Below are 17,156 nucleotides of genomic sequence, written 5' to 3' on the forward strand. Positions count from 1 at the left end.
CCCCCAGGTGGTGATTTCTCACTGCCTTTCTCTGGTGAGCATGCCCTATGACAGAAAAACAACAACTGAGGAATATATACATATGTAGTCTTCAACGAATATTAAAGAAGGAAGTTACAAAACAAAATTCACATGGTAACAATTGCAGTCTAGGGTGTTTAGGGAAGGGTTGAGAATAATACAGCTTAATAGTCTCCAAGAACCCCAAAATATGCACTTTAATCACTACATTGATGGAGAAAAGTTCAGGAAAATCTTGTTTCCAGGTTATTTTGGATAACTGAAGTTTTATTTGTGGAAATTGGCATTACCTCTTAATTTTTATGTGTCTTTGTCTGTTTTTCCCTATTGACCCTACATTAGACAGGAACTTAAATTTCAAGTAAAACATTGTTGAATGATTTCTTTTGTTGTAAGATCTTTATTTAGCCCAAGGATAATTCATTACTCATATGTTAATTGGTAGTTTGCTTAACTTGTGTCAGCATAGATACTGAAAAATTGGCTTCTGTTCTGTAGTATCAAAACATGGATGCTGATTGCTCATTTTAGTAAGAGGAATGATAAAACATGTATATGTGCCCCCATGATTTGTCCTACTCCCGTGTGAAAGAAGTGCCTTAAGAAAATAAATTACATTTTGGACATGGGTGCTACATTTTATTTGAAGAATTGATGCCAGTTTGAAATATAGGTAGCTTTAAAAGATAAATCGGTGGATGGCTGATTCTTAATGGCTAATTTAAAAAATAGTACTTTAGGGGACCAGCAGGTGGCAAAATGGTTACACTGCTGGATTCCCATGTACTTGACTGTAGGTCTAGTCCAAGACCTGGCGACTTAAAAACTTAAAACTCCCACCGGGCGCTTGTACCTGAGTGCCCAACAGCCGAGAGGAGAATGAAAGAGAAGGGATTGCAGTGTGACCATCCCCCTTGGTTGGGGGATTTCTCTCTTTCTGTCTCTCTGTCTTTCTGGTGAGTCCACATGCCCTATATAACAATCTCTCTTAAAAAAAAAAATAGTACTTTTGAGTTGATGGAATCAGTGATGCAGACTCTCTAAGAATATGTTCGTGTGCCGATGTCATAGACCGATTGTGAATTTCCCTGATGCTGACGGATAAACTACAGGAGAAGTGAAATCCCCAGAATATTTTGCTCAGCTGACAGTAGCAAAAATAAATTTGGTAGCTGCCTGAGAATCAGCAAAAACTGCAACCAGCATCGGGCCCAGGGACTCAAGAGTCTAGAAACCACTCCAGGTGACTGACTGTTGAGAGGATTCCTGGTTTATTTTCACAGACAACTGAGAAATGTCAGTTTCTGGACCAATTGACCTGTGTCACAATTAAGAGATGCTGGTCACCAAAAAAGATCAGTTTTACCCTGGAATGTGTGTAGGAGACCACGATATCATTCCAGCATCCAATAAGACACCTCATAAGTACATTTGAAATTCCTTAGTTTGCCTAGAAATCTTTTCCCCCCACAATAGCACCCTTGTTATTTTTAGAACTATCCTATGAAATCTTCTCCCCTTTTTCCCTCTGTTTTCCTTACCTTACCCTTTTGCTTCACACACACACACACACACATACACACACACACGTGGGTCTAATTGGAGGTGTCACGCTCTTAGGCAACCCCACTTTTTCAACTTCAGTTGATTGACCTAAGCACGGTCAAATCTAAGTTCTCTCCTGGAGTTTTCCGAGGTAGAATTAAAGAATGGATGCAGCTTATCTCCTTCCATGGAAAGTCCAGGTTGTGAGGTTTGGGGCCCATCAGTAAGTGAACCTCTGGGACAGCTTCTCAGAGATGAAGATCACGAGTAGAGACAAAGCAGAGAGAGGAAGTGGAGAGAACCCGAAGGGTCCCATGTTCCAGATGCTGCCGAGGCCCAGGTGCCTTGTCTGCCCTCCCCACTGCTCAGTGGCCCCTGCTTTGGGTCCCACGAGAGTCAGGATAGAGCCATTTTGCTGAAGTAGCTTGTCTTTATTTATTACTCAAAGCAACATAGTATTGGGGGAGCTGTGGGATGAAGAGAAGGCTCCCATTCTTTGGACATGATCTTAGGTCTTCCCTCTGTTTTTTCATGTTATTCAAGAACCGATTTCTAGGCTGGCTTATCAGCACATTCAAAAGAACTTCAGAAAGTTTGTGGAAAGATGAAATTAAAGTACAAGTTTCCTTTAGTGCAAAATTTATTTTAAATCCATGCATAGTTTTTTTGGGTAATAGGTGTTTCCCTTGCATATTTGGAGACCATCTACGTCTGCTAGCAATGTAAACACAACAGCATTGGACAAAATGTGGCTTCTTTTCCAGAGAGTAGGAAAATTTAAGTATAATGTTTCATTTTAGAATACATCTAGGTTTATTCTAACACAATAATAGAGTTTCTTAGCTCCAGCCTGATAAATCTTCAGCTTTATTAGTCATTATTCTTCTCTAAGCAAACCACATTTAGTCTGGTTTTGTTTGTTTGTTTGTTTTTTATGGCTAACTGTATTTCACAGGGACAAATCTCTTACCTGCAATTACTAACAACAGACTGGTTACATTCTCTCCTCAATTTCTGGTTCATAAGCTCAGAAAATAGTTATTTCTTTGGGCTTCTGAGGCCAAATTCAATTGCACAATGAACTCCAAGCTTAGTTTTTCCTCATCCTGTTCCCTTGTTTGTAGGAGATACATTTTTTGACACTTTTCTTTCTCCTTCCCATCCTTCTCTCTCCTTCTCTTTATTCCTCACTTTCTTTTAGCTGGGGTTTACATTTATTAACCCCTGTCTTTTCTAATAGTCACCTTGTATTTCATAGAAGTAAAAACTATACTAAAAGAAAACTCCTATTTTATATAAAAGCATGGTACGGTTTTTCTTTCATAACCAGCATATAAAAAATGGTACAGATTTTACCAAGAGGAAAATGATCACGATATTTAGACATAATTGTCTTATTTCTAGTATGCTTTCATTTTACTTGGAAATACCATGTATTTTAAAATACGTGTTTTAGCTGAATAGTGCAACTCCCTAAGCACAGGAGTGTCCATTGGGCCCTTCAGAGAAAGAGGTTCGCTCTGTTTACTGCATGGTGTTTGCAGGCTGTGCCTGATTCCCTGTGTCGGCAGATGTCCAAGACCGACTCTGTTCAGAACAAGCTGTATGTGGGGTCTAGGAGTTGCGACAATTCGACAATCCAGATTGAATCAGTGTTCCGAAGGAAAGGGAGCTAGAGCGGGTGAGGGTTTATAAGGACAAAGCCTTCTGTTAATTTAGGAAGGAATCCAGGACCACGTGACTGATGAAAAGTAAAGAAGGAATGTATTCAGGAAATAAGGGTTTCCACTAAACAAAAGGCCTGGTATCTTGGCAGCATCGCGAGCTATTTCCAGTGTCTTATTTCAGAGGCCTGGCGCCTCCAGACGCAGTGGACCAAGAAGTCACATTCCTAGGAACAACGCTGCAGCTGCAGCGCGTGCATAGGCTTCCCGATGGCACTGACCTGGTGGACTGGAATCTCCTGTTTTGGGGGATCTCGTTTTCACGACAAATTGGTCTGTTTGGGGACTTATTAGCCACCTTAACGTTTCAGCGTGAGGGACCAGCAGACGGTGCAGCAGTCCCTTCGCTGAGCTCACTTGGCTGATCTGGTTCCAGTTTCAGTGGCTTAAAACTCACGCAGGCGCTCTGCGCTCTCGCCCTTCAGCCGGTGATAGGGAGCCCTCCCCGCGCCCGACCCTGCCCTCCCTCCTCCTTGCCCTTCCCCTCACCCCCGCCCCTAAAACCTCACGGAATCTGCATGACCCATCACTTACTGTTAAACTCTGGCTTATACAGAAAAGAGGAAATATATGCCCCATAAAGCAACTGCCGAAGAAGTGCCAAAATACCGGTGATGCATTATCACGTCGCTACGTCAATAAGACCAGATAGCAAGTCCGAGCACAGTGAGCAAATGCAAAGATTGAACGTTGGAGAAGATCGCCCAGTGTTTGTGGGGCTCTTCGAGTTTCATCAGCTCTCCACTGGTGTCTCCCGGGACTGTTCAACCGGGCTGGAGGAGTATTACATCCTGTTAAGAAATCAGAGGAACCAGGATGCTGTTATGTTCATGATACTGCAGGAATAACAAAAGCATCATCAGAGAATCTTACATATCAGTATAGATACCCATCATGTTGATGGTGTTGAAGAAGCTTTTGATGCAACAGATGGGGTAATGACTATCATTCCATGCCATGGGGAGCACTTTCCTGGCACAGGATATTTGTCCTGGAAAAGGCACTTCCGATACTGTCCATTTTCCAATGAGAGATGGTATCGATGATAAGTCATACCGGCAGATAGTTAAGCCTATGAGCTCAAAAGTGATGGAGGTGTATGGAGATAATGCTGTGGTTTTGCAGTGTGGTGTAGACTCCCTATCTGTGATAGACTGGGTTGATTCAATCCAACAGTTAAAGGTCATGCTAAATTATGTGTAGAACTTGTCAAAACTTTTAGCGTACTGTTACTGATGCTTGTGGGAGGGAGGTGGATACACAATTCATAATGGCGCTCCATGTTGGATATATGAGATGTGGTTGCCCTTGATGGTGAGATTCCTAGTGAGTTGCTACATTCTGATGACTTTGAGTGTGTTGGCCCAGACTTCAAACTACATATGGGTCCTTCAACCACAACAAACCAGAACATGCTAGAAGACATGGAAAAGATAAAGCAGCCTTTATTTGAAAATGTGCTCCTGTTGCCTCATTGCCCCTGATCTCCAAACACGAGCTGATCTAGAAGATGCTGCTCATGAAGATAGTGGAGATGAAGATGGAGAAAATCCAGGCAAGAGAATTTCTGTTCGAGCATCAGACAAGTGGGCTGGGTAGCTTGTGCTGAAGAATTCTCAGACTCTAAAGGTGAAGAGGCGGTAGGAGAAATGTGACTTGATATAAGGAGCAAAGGAAGCTAGAACCGAAGAAGACAAGAAGGAAACAGAGGACGAAAAAAACAGATAAAATGAAGCAGTAAATCCAAGGACAATAGTGGTTAAAAACAGATCCCAAAGGAGCCAAGTCAAAATAGCTGAGCAACTTCTGAATTTGAAAGTCTCACCAATTTCAGGAAGCCATTTAAAAGGTCAGAAAATATTGGGAGGACAAATGTTTTAAATTTGAAGACTTCCGGCTTCATTTTATACTACTTTGCTGTGGACTGTATTTATTTTCACAGTGGCTTGTTTTTGTTTTCCTTGGCAAGTTTCATTGTGAGTCTTTCTAATTACGAAGCAAAATTTTTTTTCTCCACCATGCTTTATGTGATAGTATTTAAAATTGATGTGCGTTATTATGTCAAAAAACTGATTTATTAGAAAAGTAGTTGGCCTTTCTGAGCTGATTTTTTCATCTTTTGTAATGATCTTTATTTTTTTAAAAAATTGTACTTGGGGAAAAAAACAAAACTCACACTGGGTGCGTGTGCGTGCATGCCCAACATCCCAGGAGGAGAATGGAGGTGAAGGGATTGCCATGTGGCCATCTCCCCAGGGAGAGATTTCTCGCTTTCTGTCTCTCTAGTGAACACATGCACCCCACAGCAAGCATCTCAAAAAAAAAATGTTTAAGTTGCTTAACATGGCATTTTAACTAGAGTGACTCCATTTTGGTCCAGTTTGTTGGTGCCCCATGTGGGAACACAAGCCAATGGCCTCCTACAGTTTTAGGTAATGATTACTCAAATCAATTCTAAGTGTTACTTTTTATGTTCATGAGAACACAATACATTAAGAATTTTAAGAATTTGGCCATACTTACTTTTTTCATATGGCTGTATCTTCCTTGGCATATGCTTATGTTTCAGTCTTTTCAACTTGCTATGTCTTGATTAATTATAATTGGATAGAACCTCAGAGGATACCTGTTCTCATCAAATACTATTCAACAGAATTAGGGTCAATCTAGCTTTTAGTCTAACAGTCGTTTTCACTGTCGCCTGAGACCTGGCAGCTAATCTTACCTTCCAAGCATCATTGTGACTCTCATATGTAAATTAGATGGCCCACATCTGTGAGTAAAGGGATCATCCTTTTCTCAATGACTTTTTTTTAAAGAGTATTTAATTTCTTATTCATTTACTTATTTATTTTCAATTTTACTCTTTCATTCAATGAACATCTTCTAGGTACTATCTTGTGCTCTGGGGAAAAGTGTAAACAAATTACAGTCTCAGTCCTAACAGAAAGATGTTACAGATACAGACAGAGAGAGCAGAAAAACAACACAAAAATGAACAAGTGGGTAGCATAATGTCAGGCAGTGATGTGTGCAATGAAGAAGAATGAAGGATGGTGCAGAGACAGAGTGATGGGAGATGTCTTTTTAGATGAGATGCTGAAGGATGGCATTTCGGAGAAGATGACATTTGAGCAGCAATCTGACAAGCAAGCCATAAGACATGGGGCTGAGATCATCAAATGGTGTAATAGCTATGTCTCTGGACTCCCACATAGTTGACCACAGTTCAAGTCCTGGATGCAGCAGCTTAAAGCTCACGCCAGGCGCGGGTGCATGCGAGCCCAAAATCCCAAAGGAGGATGAAAGAGAAGGGATTGTTGTGTGGCCATCCCCCCAGAGAGGGGGTCATTTCTCATTTTCTGTGTATCTGTCTGTCTCTGTCTCTCTAGCGAGCACACGCACCTTATAGCAAAAAAAACTCCCTAAAACACACATGCACGCGTGCACATACACACACACACAACATAGGGGAAGTGTGATTCAGGAAAGGGGGGACATGAGAAGAGGACTTGAGGTCAAGGGATGCTTGAGGGGAGGCTCTGGATAAGAATTTGTTGGAAGTACTCAGTTTTTTGTAGTTGTAGGACTGACTTGCAGGACTGACCTGCTCATTTTCTTTCTGATTTTTGGCCAGAGACCACTCTTCCGTCTTAGCGTCATGGCCTCTCTGTCTCAGAGCCAGCACTGGAGAGCTTCCCTGCTGTGAACCCCTCTCACGCTTTGAATCTCATTTTCCTTGTGCTAACAGCAGGAAAAACAGCAACTCTGCTTTTAAAGGGCTCATGTGATGAGATTGGAGCTCCCCAGAAACCCTCCATTTTTTATTAGCTCAAAGTCAATGGCTTAATCATTTTAATTACAAAACTGATTTATCCAGGCTAGCCAGATGGTGTGGTGGTTAAGGCGGCTGAAGGCCATGTGGCTGAATATGTGGTTTGAATCTCGGACACGGTGGCTTGAAAAACACGTGGGGTATGTGTACATGTGTGCCCAGAACCTTGAGAGGAGAATGGAGGAGAAGGGATTGTAGTATGGTCATCTGCCCTGGGAGTGCTTTCTACTTTCTCCCTCGCTCTAGGGAGTGTACAGGCTCCATAGCAGATTAATAAAAAAGAAGAAGAAAAAGAAGAAAAATTGCTTTTATATTGTACATAAGCATGGACAGACATGAAACATCACTATATTGAGTCACTAGGATTAGAATGGGAAGCTTGGGGAACATCTTAGAGTTTGGCCTATCATTGCCTTCTTTTAAGTTGACTGACTTGGTTCTCTTGAATCTACAAAAGACATTTTTAGTTTTATCGTATTACTAGAGTATACTTATGTTTCACAGTAAGAAAAATGCAGTGTTAACACAGAAATATACTTAAGTAGGTTAAAATTTGTAATTTGATCTTTTAGAGAAACAAACTCAGGGCTTCTGCTCTGATTTGAAAAGGAGAATACTTTTCTTCCAATCATTGTTTTCCTACTGGGCCTGGTGCCAGATGAGATCCAAAATTCAAAATTGTTTCAAGTTTATTTATTTCTCCTAAGACAGGTGGGAAGAGGGCACCCCCAATGGGTCTTTACACTCCACTCTACCTCCAGCCTCAGCCAGCCCATGTCAAAGGCACACATGCCCTTGGCATGCCCAGGGAGATCTCTGGATGTGAACCTGGGACCTTCCCATAGAGGCTCAGCAGCGTGGACTGCTCCAGCAGCGTTGCACCAAAACTTCAATTCTTTTGTACGGCACAGAGCAGGTTTCTGTTTTGTTCATTGCTGATGTGCTGGTTGCTCTCCTGCATCTAAAGGGAGCACAGCGTGCAGATTTAGAACACACTAGTTCATTGTAACCAGAAAATATTTTATTGGCAGCGGTATACCTATAATTCTAATAAATACAGTTCTACATTCTAGTTACATGCCTAAAATATTTATTTAGAAATCAGCTAGCCTAAAATCTAGTTACTAGGTAGAATGATATACTGTAATTGTGAAGAGAAAACAGTGGAGATTTCGTGGGCAAGTGATTATGGTCTGTAAATATTTTATAATAAAAAGCACACAAAAAGGAATACAGTATTTTGTGAGGATCTAGTAGGTAAATCTAGGACTAAAGGTTAGAATTTTTCAAAGAGGTATATTTCAAATATAATGTGACATTTCCCTAAAAATAAAAATATTATAACACTCCCTGAGCAGGAGCTGGTGCCTAGAAATTCAGCACATTTCTCCCATCAAGGCATCAAGACAAGGAAGTCTCAACTCTATGCCAGAGGGCTGTTGAGCAGGTTTCGGCCACTTTATCTGTAAAGGGATAGGCAGTAAATCCTTTCAATTTTAAAGACGAGACTGCCCCAACCTTTTAACTCTGTAGTATTTTGGTAAAAGCAGGCATAGATGCCGCATGAATGAATAGGCATGGCTGGGTTCCAACAAAACGCTGTTTGCAGAAAGAGATGCTGAACCCGTTTGGTCTGTGAACAGTGGCTTGTCAATCCTGATAAATCACGTTTCCTGAATTGGGTGGAAGGAGAACCTAAACATTAACCCAGTCTTTTATAAATCTCAAATTTCAGAGTTATGTGATTCTTTGGATAGGTATAGGCAGTCATTGATAAATTTGCTAAAATATCCTCTCTACGGAGCTATGTATACCACCCATTTTCAGTTGTGCTCTAATGGGAAAAGTCAAGTTAGACAAGATTTAAGCTCCAGGTCCCCAAATAGTTGGAATATTATGAACATTAAAAAAAAAAAAAAAAAGAAAGGGAACTTGTGCATGAATTGTGTGGTCTTAACGTAAAATAGACTTTTTTCCCTTATCCAAGCACTTTAATGCATTTACTCTAGCTTATTCATTTATTTATTTTTACATTCAATCACTATGTATCATTATGGCATACTGAATTAATAATCTTCCCATCATGAATACACTGTATGTTGGTTCAGTCAAAGCCACCACCATACACATTATAATCAACAGATTCTTTCCACCTTAGGTCCCTTAAATGGTTTGCTTCCATCTTCTTCCCTTTGATTCTTTCCTTCTAATCTTCCTCCCACAATCTCCAGTATCATTATTGCTTTTCTTGCTTTTATATCTTCCATCCTTTAGTTTCTGACATAGAATGCAGACATTAGATAAAGTTTATTTTATTTTTTTTTTTTGGAGAGGTTTTTGCTATAGGGCATGTGCGCTCCTCAGACAAACAGAGAGAGACAGAGAGACAGAAAGCAAGAAATCACCCCCAAGGGGGGATGGCCATGCTGTAATCCCTTCCTCTCCATTCTCCTCTCAGGATCTTGGGCATGCACACACACATGCCCAGCATGAGTTTTAAGCCACCAGGTCTGGGACTCGAACAGTGTCCAGTAACATAGCTATTACGCTAACTGCTTGTCCCACCTTAGATATATATTGAGTGGGGACATACAATGCCTCTCTTTCATAGTCTGGCTTGCTTCAGTTAGCAGCAAATTTTATTTTCCGCTTTCTAACTAATGCAACAGCCTTGTTTTTTATGACTGTGTAATATTCTGTAGTGTATATGTTCCACACTTTTTTAACCCATTCATCTGTTTGTGGGCATTTGGGTTGGTTCCATGTCTTAGCAAATGCAAATAATGCTAAATCATACAGAAGGGGGAAAAGCTAAAAGCTTTCCCACTAAAAACTGGAGCAAGACAAGGCTGCCCACTTTCTCCATTCCTTTTCAGTATAGTACTAGAGGTCCTAGCCAATGCAATCAGAAAAGAGAATAAAATAAAAGGCATTCAAATAGGGAAAGAAAAAAAGAAGAAGTGAAATTATCTCTATTTGCAGATGACATGATTATAAACACAGAAAACCCAAAAGAATCCATGAAAAAACTCCTGGAAGTGATAAATGAATATAGTAAAGTGGCAGGATACAAAATCAATACACAAAAATCTATAGCGTTTCTATATACCAACAATGAAGAGAGGTAGAACTGAAGAAAGTAATCCCATTTACAATAACCACAAAAAAAGTATAAGATACCTAAGAATAAATCTAACCAAAAAAGTCAAAGACCTCTACAAGGAAAACTATGAAAATCTAAAAAAAAAAAGAAAATTCCACAAAAAAGTCAAAGGACAGCCCACGTTCCTAGATTGGAAGAATTAATATAATCAAAATAGCAATTCTACCCAAATTAATGTACATATTTAATGCAATCCCAATCAAATTATCAGACAGTCTTCACAGATTTAGAAAAAAAAATCATAGAATTTGTCTTGAATTATAAAAGACTCCATATTGCCAAAGCAATTCTGCAAAGGAGAGTAAAGTAGAAGGCATCTCAATCCATGATCCCAAAATATATTACAAAAACAGCATGTTATTGGCACTGGCACAGAAAAAGGCATGTGAACCAATGGAACAGAATAAAGACCCCAGAAATAAACCCCCAAACATACAGTCAACTGGCTTTTGACAAAGGACACCAATAAATCCAGTGGGAAAAGAAAACCTCTTTAGCAAATGGTGCTAGAAAAACTGGGTATCCACCTGCAGAAAAATGAAACTAGACCCCTATCTCTCACCATTAATAAAAATCAACCTAAAATGGATCAAAGATCTAAACCTAAGACCTCAAACTATAAAACTATTAGTGAAAGACACAGAGGAAACTCTAGGAGGCATAAGAGTAGGCAAAGACTTCTTAAGCAAGACCTCCAAAGCACAGGCAATAATCCCCAAAATAGACAAGTGAGATTACATCAGATCAAAAGTCTCTGCACAGCAAAAGAAACAATAATTAGAGTGAATTGACAACCCTAGGAATGGGAGACTATATTTGCAAACTATGCCTCAAATAAGGGACTGGTAACCAGAATACACAGGAAACTCAAACAGCTTACTCCACACCCTGCCCCCCCCCGAAAAAAAAATCAACCCAATTAAAAGATAGGCAAATAAGCTCAACAGACAACCCTCTAAAGAAGACATATAAGTGGTCAAAAAGCATATAAAAAACGTGCAACATCCTGTATCATAAGGGAGATGAAAATCAAAATCACAATGAAATACCATCTAACCTGTCAGAATGCTAAGATTAAAAAAATAATGATGGGACCAGCAGTTGGTGTAATGGCTATGTCATTGGAGTCCCATGTAGTCGACCACAGTTCGAGTCCTGGACCAGGTGGCTTAAACTCGCTCTGGGAGCATGTGCATTCATGCCCAAGATCCTGAGAGGAGAATGGAGGAGAAGGGATTGCAGCGTGACCATCCCCTCTGGGGCGGGGGGTTATTTCTTGCTTTCTGTCTCTCTGTCTTTCTGGTGAATGCACATGCCCAATACCAAAACACTCTCCAAAAAAATAAATAAAAAAAAAATAAAGAATGATAAGTGCTGGAGAGGATGTAGTGAAAAGGGAACTTTCCTACACTGTTGGTGGGAATGTAAATTAGTAAATTCACTGTGGAGAACAATATGGAGGTTCCTCAAAGATCTACAAATAGAACTATCATATGATCCACCAATTCCACACCTGGGCATCTACCCAAAGAATAGGAAATGCTCAGTTGGAAAAACACTTGCAAATCCACATTTTTTGCCACATTATTCCTTAGCTTTTTAAAAGGTAAAGTGGACAAATAAAAATTGTATGTTTATGGTGTACAACATGATTTATTTTTGTTATTTACCTTTTAAAGTCTATCCCCAGCTTCAGTCAGCCCTGGATCATGGGCACACACATACCCTGCTTTCACATAGAGGTCTCTGAATGTGAAACTGGAAACTTCTAGTGGAAAAGCCTCACAAAGTATTGCATTGTCTTGCTGTGCCATCTACTGTGATGTTTTCCTAAATCTATACACTGTGAAATGATTACCCACAATCAAGCTAATTACATTACCATATTTATCATCTCGTATATTTCTCATTTTGTGTGTGTGTGGTGAGAACACATAAAATCTACTCTAATAAATTTCATGTACACAATACAGTATAATTAACTAGAGTCACCATGCTGTACATTATATCCCATAATTTATTCACCCTGCATAATTGAAATATTGTATAAGGAGCAATTTCATCCCATTTTCCCCAGTCCCTAGACTATGGCAACTACTATTTTAGTCTCTGCTTCTATGACCTCCAGTTTTTTAGATTTCATGTGTAAGTCCTTCTATTATATGATCAGATGATTTTTATCCTTCATTCTGTTACTATGATACATCACATTTACTGATTTGCTCTTGTTGAAACATTTTTGCATTCTGGTGATAAATTCTACTTGATTATACTGTATGATCCTTTCAGTGTGATGTTGAATTTGGTTTGATAGTATTTCACATTCAGGATTTTTGCATTTATGTTCAACAGGGATATTGGCTTGTTTTCTTTTCCTATAGTGTTGGGTCTTGCTGTTTTGTCCAAGGTAATGTTGGCCTCATGAATAAGGTTAGAAGCCTTCCTCTGCTTCAGTTTTTGGGGAGACTTTGAGAAGGATTGCTGTTAATCCTTTAAATGTTTGGCAGAATTCATGAATAAAGACATAAGTTCTGAGCTTTTCTATTTGGGGGGAGTTTTTTGATTATTGATCCAAGCTAATTGATTGTTTAGATTTTCTATTTCTTCATTACAGTTTTGGTAGCCTATGTGTTTCTAGGAATTAATTAATTTCTTTCAGGTTATCCAATAATAGCATTAGTATCTTATGATCCTTTGTATTTCTGTGATAATGATTATAATGTCATCTCCTTTACTTCTACTTTCACTTAAGTATTTTTCTCATTTTTCCCATAGTCTAGCAAAAGGTTTCTCAATTTTATCTCTTAAAAACAAACACCCTTAGTATCATTGTTCTTTTCTATTATTTTCTAGTCTGTATTTCATTTTTATCTTCTCTGATCTTTATTATATTCTTCCATCTGCTAACTTGAGGCTTAGTTCTTCTCCTTTTATTTCCTTTGGGTATAGTTAGGCTGTTTATTTTATGTATTTCTATTTTCCTAATATAGGCAATTATTGCTATAATCTTCCCTCTTAGACTTGCTTTTGCTGCATCCCATAAATTTTGGTATGTTGTGTTTCCTTTTCCATTTATCTTAAGATATTAATTTTTTTAATATCTTCTTTGACTCATTGATTGTTCAGGACTAATGAATCAAAGGATCAAAGACCCATTGTCTTGTTCAACTTCCACATTTTTATAAATTTTTCAATTTTCTTCCTGTTATTAATATTTAGTTTCATACTATTGTGGTTAGAAATAATATCTGATATCATTTTAATCTTCTTGAATGAGTTAAGACATGTTTTGTGGCCTAACATTTGATCTTTCCTAAAAACATTCTAAGTACCCTTATAATCTTTATACCTTCTTGATGAATTAATAATTTTATCATTATATAATAAACTTCTTTGTCTTTAGTGACAGTTTTTGACTCGAACTTTAACTTTCTGGTATAAGGATAGTCACCTCTGCTCTCTTTTGGTTGTCTTTTGAATGTAATTTTTTTCCTTTTCCTCATTTTCACCCTTTGTGTGTTTTTAAAGCTAAAATTAATCTTTTGTAGGCAGCATATAGTTGTTTTTTTTTTAACATTCTATGTCTATTGGTTGGAGAATTTAATTCATTTATATTTAAAGTAACTATTGATATAAAAGGATTGACTACTAATGTCTTATTGTTTTCTGGCTGTTTTGTAATGTTTCTTCTTTGCTGCTTTCCTTTATTCTTTAATTGTTTTTTGTTATTTTAGATTTTGATTTCTTGTTTCTTTTATTTATTTTTTTTGTGTGTGTGTCTATTCCAAGGCTTTTCTTTGTAGTTTTCATGGAGCTAGAGTAAAAACAGTATAGTTATAGCTATCTATTTTAAGTTGATAACTTAAACCACATATTTAAAACTCTGTAACTTTTCCCCTCTTCCCCATGTTTTGTTAGTCATGTTACAAATTACATCTTTTCAATATCACATATCCAGTAACAACTTATTGTAGCTAGTTAATTTTAATACTCCTGTCTTTATGCTTTAGGCTAGACTTAAAGTAGTTTTTGCTCCATAGTAAAATAATAGAGTATTCTGAATTTTACAATATTCTCTCTCTTTCTCTCCTTCTCTCTCTCTCTCTTTTTTAAACACTGACATAGGGCACATGCACATGCCCGAGAGAGACAGGAGGAAAGTGAGTTTTCACCCCCCATGGGGGATGGCCATGCCACAATAGCTTCTCCTCCACTCTCTTCTCAGAATTTTGGGCATGCATACACACTCATGCCCAGTGTGATTTTCAACTCACCAGGTCCAGGGCTCAAACCGTGGTTGGCCATATGGGAGTCTAGCATCCCAACCACTACTCCATCTGCTTGACCTTTGACTATTCTTACCTGTACAGTTAGTTTTATTCTTTCATATTTTTCATATAATTAATTGGAGTCCTTTTGTTTCAACTGGCTTTAGCATTTTTTTGTAAGGTAGGCCAGTGGTGATGGCTACTGTTTGCCTGGGAAAGTCTGCATCTCCTTTTTCTTCCTGAACAAAAGGTGGGCTTTTTTTTTTTTTTAATTTTTTATTTTTTATACAGATACCATCCTACTCTCTCTGGGCCTGTAGAATTTCTGTTGAGAAACCCACAGATAGTCTTACGGGGGTTCCCTTTATGTGATTAGTTGTTTTTCTCTTGGTCTTTAGAACTTGTCTTTCTCTTTGATTTTTGAGAATTTGGTCATGTGTCTTGGTGAAGTTCTCTCTTATTTTCTTTCTAGTTTTTGCTATAGGGTATGTGCACTTGCCAGAGAGGGACAGAAAGAGAGAGAGGGAAGTAAGAAATTATCTCCTAGAGGATAACCATGCTACAATCCCTTTTCCCCATTCTCCTCTTGAGATTTTGAAGATGCCTGCACATGTACCTGGCATGATTTTCAATCTGCTGGATCTGGGCTTTAAACTGGTCAGCTGGGACCAGCAGTTAGTGTAATTTCTATGTCGCTGAACTCCCATGTAGCCGACTGAGGTTCGAGTCTCGGACCCGGTGGCTTAAACTCACGCCAGGTGCGTGTGCATGCATGCCCAAGATCCAGAGAGGAGAATGGAGGAGAAGGGATTGTGGCATGGCCATCCCCCCTGGGGAATGATTTCTCGCTTTCTATCTCACTGTCTCTCTCTGTCTTTCTGGCGAGCGCATGTGCCCTATATCAAAAAAACCTCTCCAAAAAAAAAAAAAAAAATCCCTTATTAGCCCTGTGGGATCCACGCCTTAACCACTATGCCATCTGCTGACTCTAGTGAAGTTCTCTTTATAGCTCATTTACTTTGTGTTTGGGATTCCTGGATCTGGATGTTCATTATCCTTCCCAGATTTAGAAAGTTTTCTGTTGTTATTGCTTTAAATAAGCTTTGAACACTTTCTCTTTCACTTTCTCTGTTGCTTTTAGGACTCTTGTAATCTATGTGTTGATTTTCTATTGGTGTTCTGTACATCATGTAGACTTTCTTTATTCTTTTTTAATTTGTTGTTATTTTTATTAATCTACAAGTAATCTGTCTCTGAGTTCCCTGACTTTTTTTGTCCATGATCAAATCTACTGTTGAAGCATTAAATGCAATTTTTTTTGTTCAGTCATTATGTTCTTCAGTCTCAGAATTTGTTTCTTTTTAATGATTATTATCTGTTGGTTGAACTTTTAATTTTATTTATGTATTGCTTTTCTGATTTAGCTAGTGATCTCTCTGTATTCTCTTATTGCCCATTGAGCTTCTTTAAGACAAGTATTTTGAAAGTATTTTATTCATTATTGTGATCCATGTGGCCTTGCACTGGTGTCTGTATATTTAAAGAAATAAACACCTATTTCGATCTTTACAGATTAGCTTTGATGGAAAGTCCTTCACTGTCCTGACATTCTAGCTGGTCCATCTGGTTAGGTCCATGAGCACGTTTTCTGCTAGAATACTCAGGCAGGCTGGCCTAGTGCTGTGTCAGCTTGTGGTAAGCATGATGCCTGATTTCATAGGGGCTAGATTACCTGGGTCTTCAGGGGCAAGCCTTGATCTTGGATTTTGGGGGGCTGACCTGCTTCTGGGTCAGTCCTGAGCCTGGTTGCAGAGCCTTGTCTGGTACTATGGTGGAACTTGAAGGTGGGTCTTCAGGTGTTTGCCTAGAGCATAGGGCTAAGGGAATTGGCTTAGTGCTAGTTTTTATTGAGGCAGGCTTAGTGCTAAGATCTATTGCAAAATTGGGTGTCCACCTCACTCCATAGGAAGTTTTTCTCTCTCCATGCTGTGCTGCCTAGGCATGGGGGCAGGGTGACATGGTATTATGAAACTGTCCTCCCTATATTCTTCAATGTGTCTTCACTTGGTTTTGTATTTTACTCAGGTGTTGTAATTTCTCACTTAGATTTCCTTTTTAAAAGTATATTTACTTATTTTTCATGAGACAGACAATCACTCAGAGATAGACAGACAGGGTCAGGCACTCCGTACAGGGCCCTTAGGGGCTATAATCTACCCACAGCTTCAGCAAGCCTGGATCATGGCTGTGCAGGCACTCCTGGCTTGTACAGGATGAAAACTCAGGATCCTCCATGCTGGTCCACTTGTGTTACTTCTGCACCACTGTCTGGTCCTTTACCTGGATTTCCTAGTTCTTGTGAAGGAATTTGTGTACATGGACAGTTGTTCATATTGATGCTTCTGCAGGGAGACGAGCATTGGAAACTTCAATTCTGCCATCTTGTTTACTTCACTCCCTGAAATAGTTAATATATTAAATAGCTGAACACAGGAATAGGATGGTCATGAAATATGTTGACAGGACGAAAAGTGGAAACTGCTGGCAGAAATCCAAAGTCAATATTGGAAATGAGCAAATATTGCCTGCGGTACCACAGC

The 17,156-nt window shown here is 39.0% G+C and overlaps 1 pseudogene; it reads left to right on the top strand.

Annotated features, from left to right (window-relative positions):
- The first annotated feature begins 3,137 nt into the window (after nucleotides 1–3,137).
- On the top strand, nucleotides 3,138–5,046 carry LOC102494711 (histone deacetylase 2 pseudogene; annotated as a pseudogene).
- The last annotated feature ends 12,110 nt before the right edge of the window (nucleotides 5,047–17,156 follow it).

The sequence above is a fragment of the Tupaia chinensis genome, unplaced genomic scaffold (assembly GCF_000334495.1).
Source record: "Tupaia chinensis unplaced genomic scaffold, TupChi_1.0 Scaffold000685_1, whole genome shotgun sequence".
Classification (NCBI taxonomy): Eukaryota; Metazoa; Chordata; class Mammalia; order Scandentia; family Tupaiidae; genus Tupaia; species Tupaia belangeri.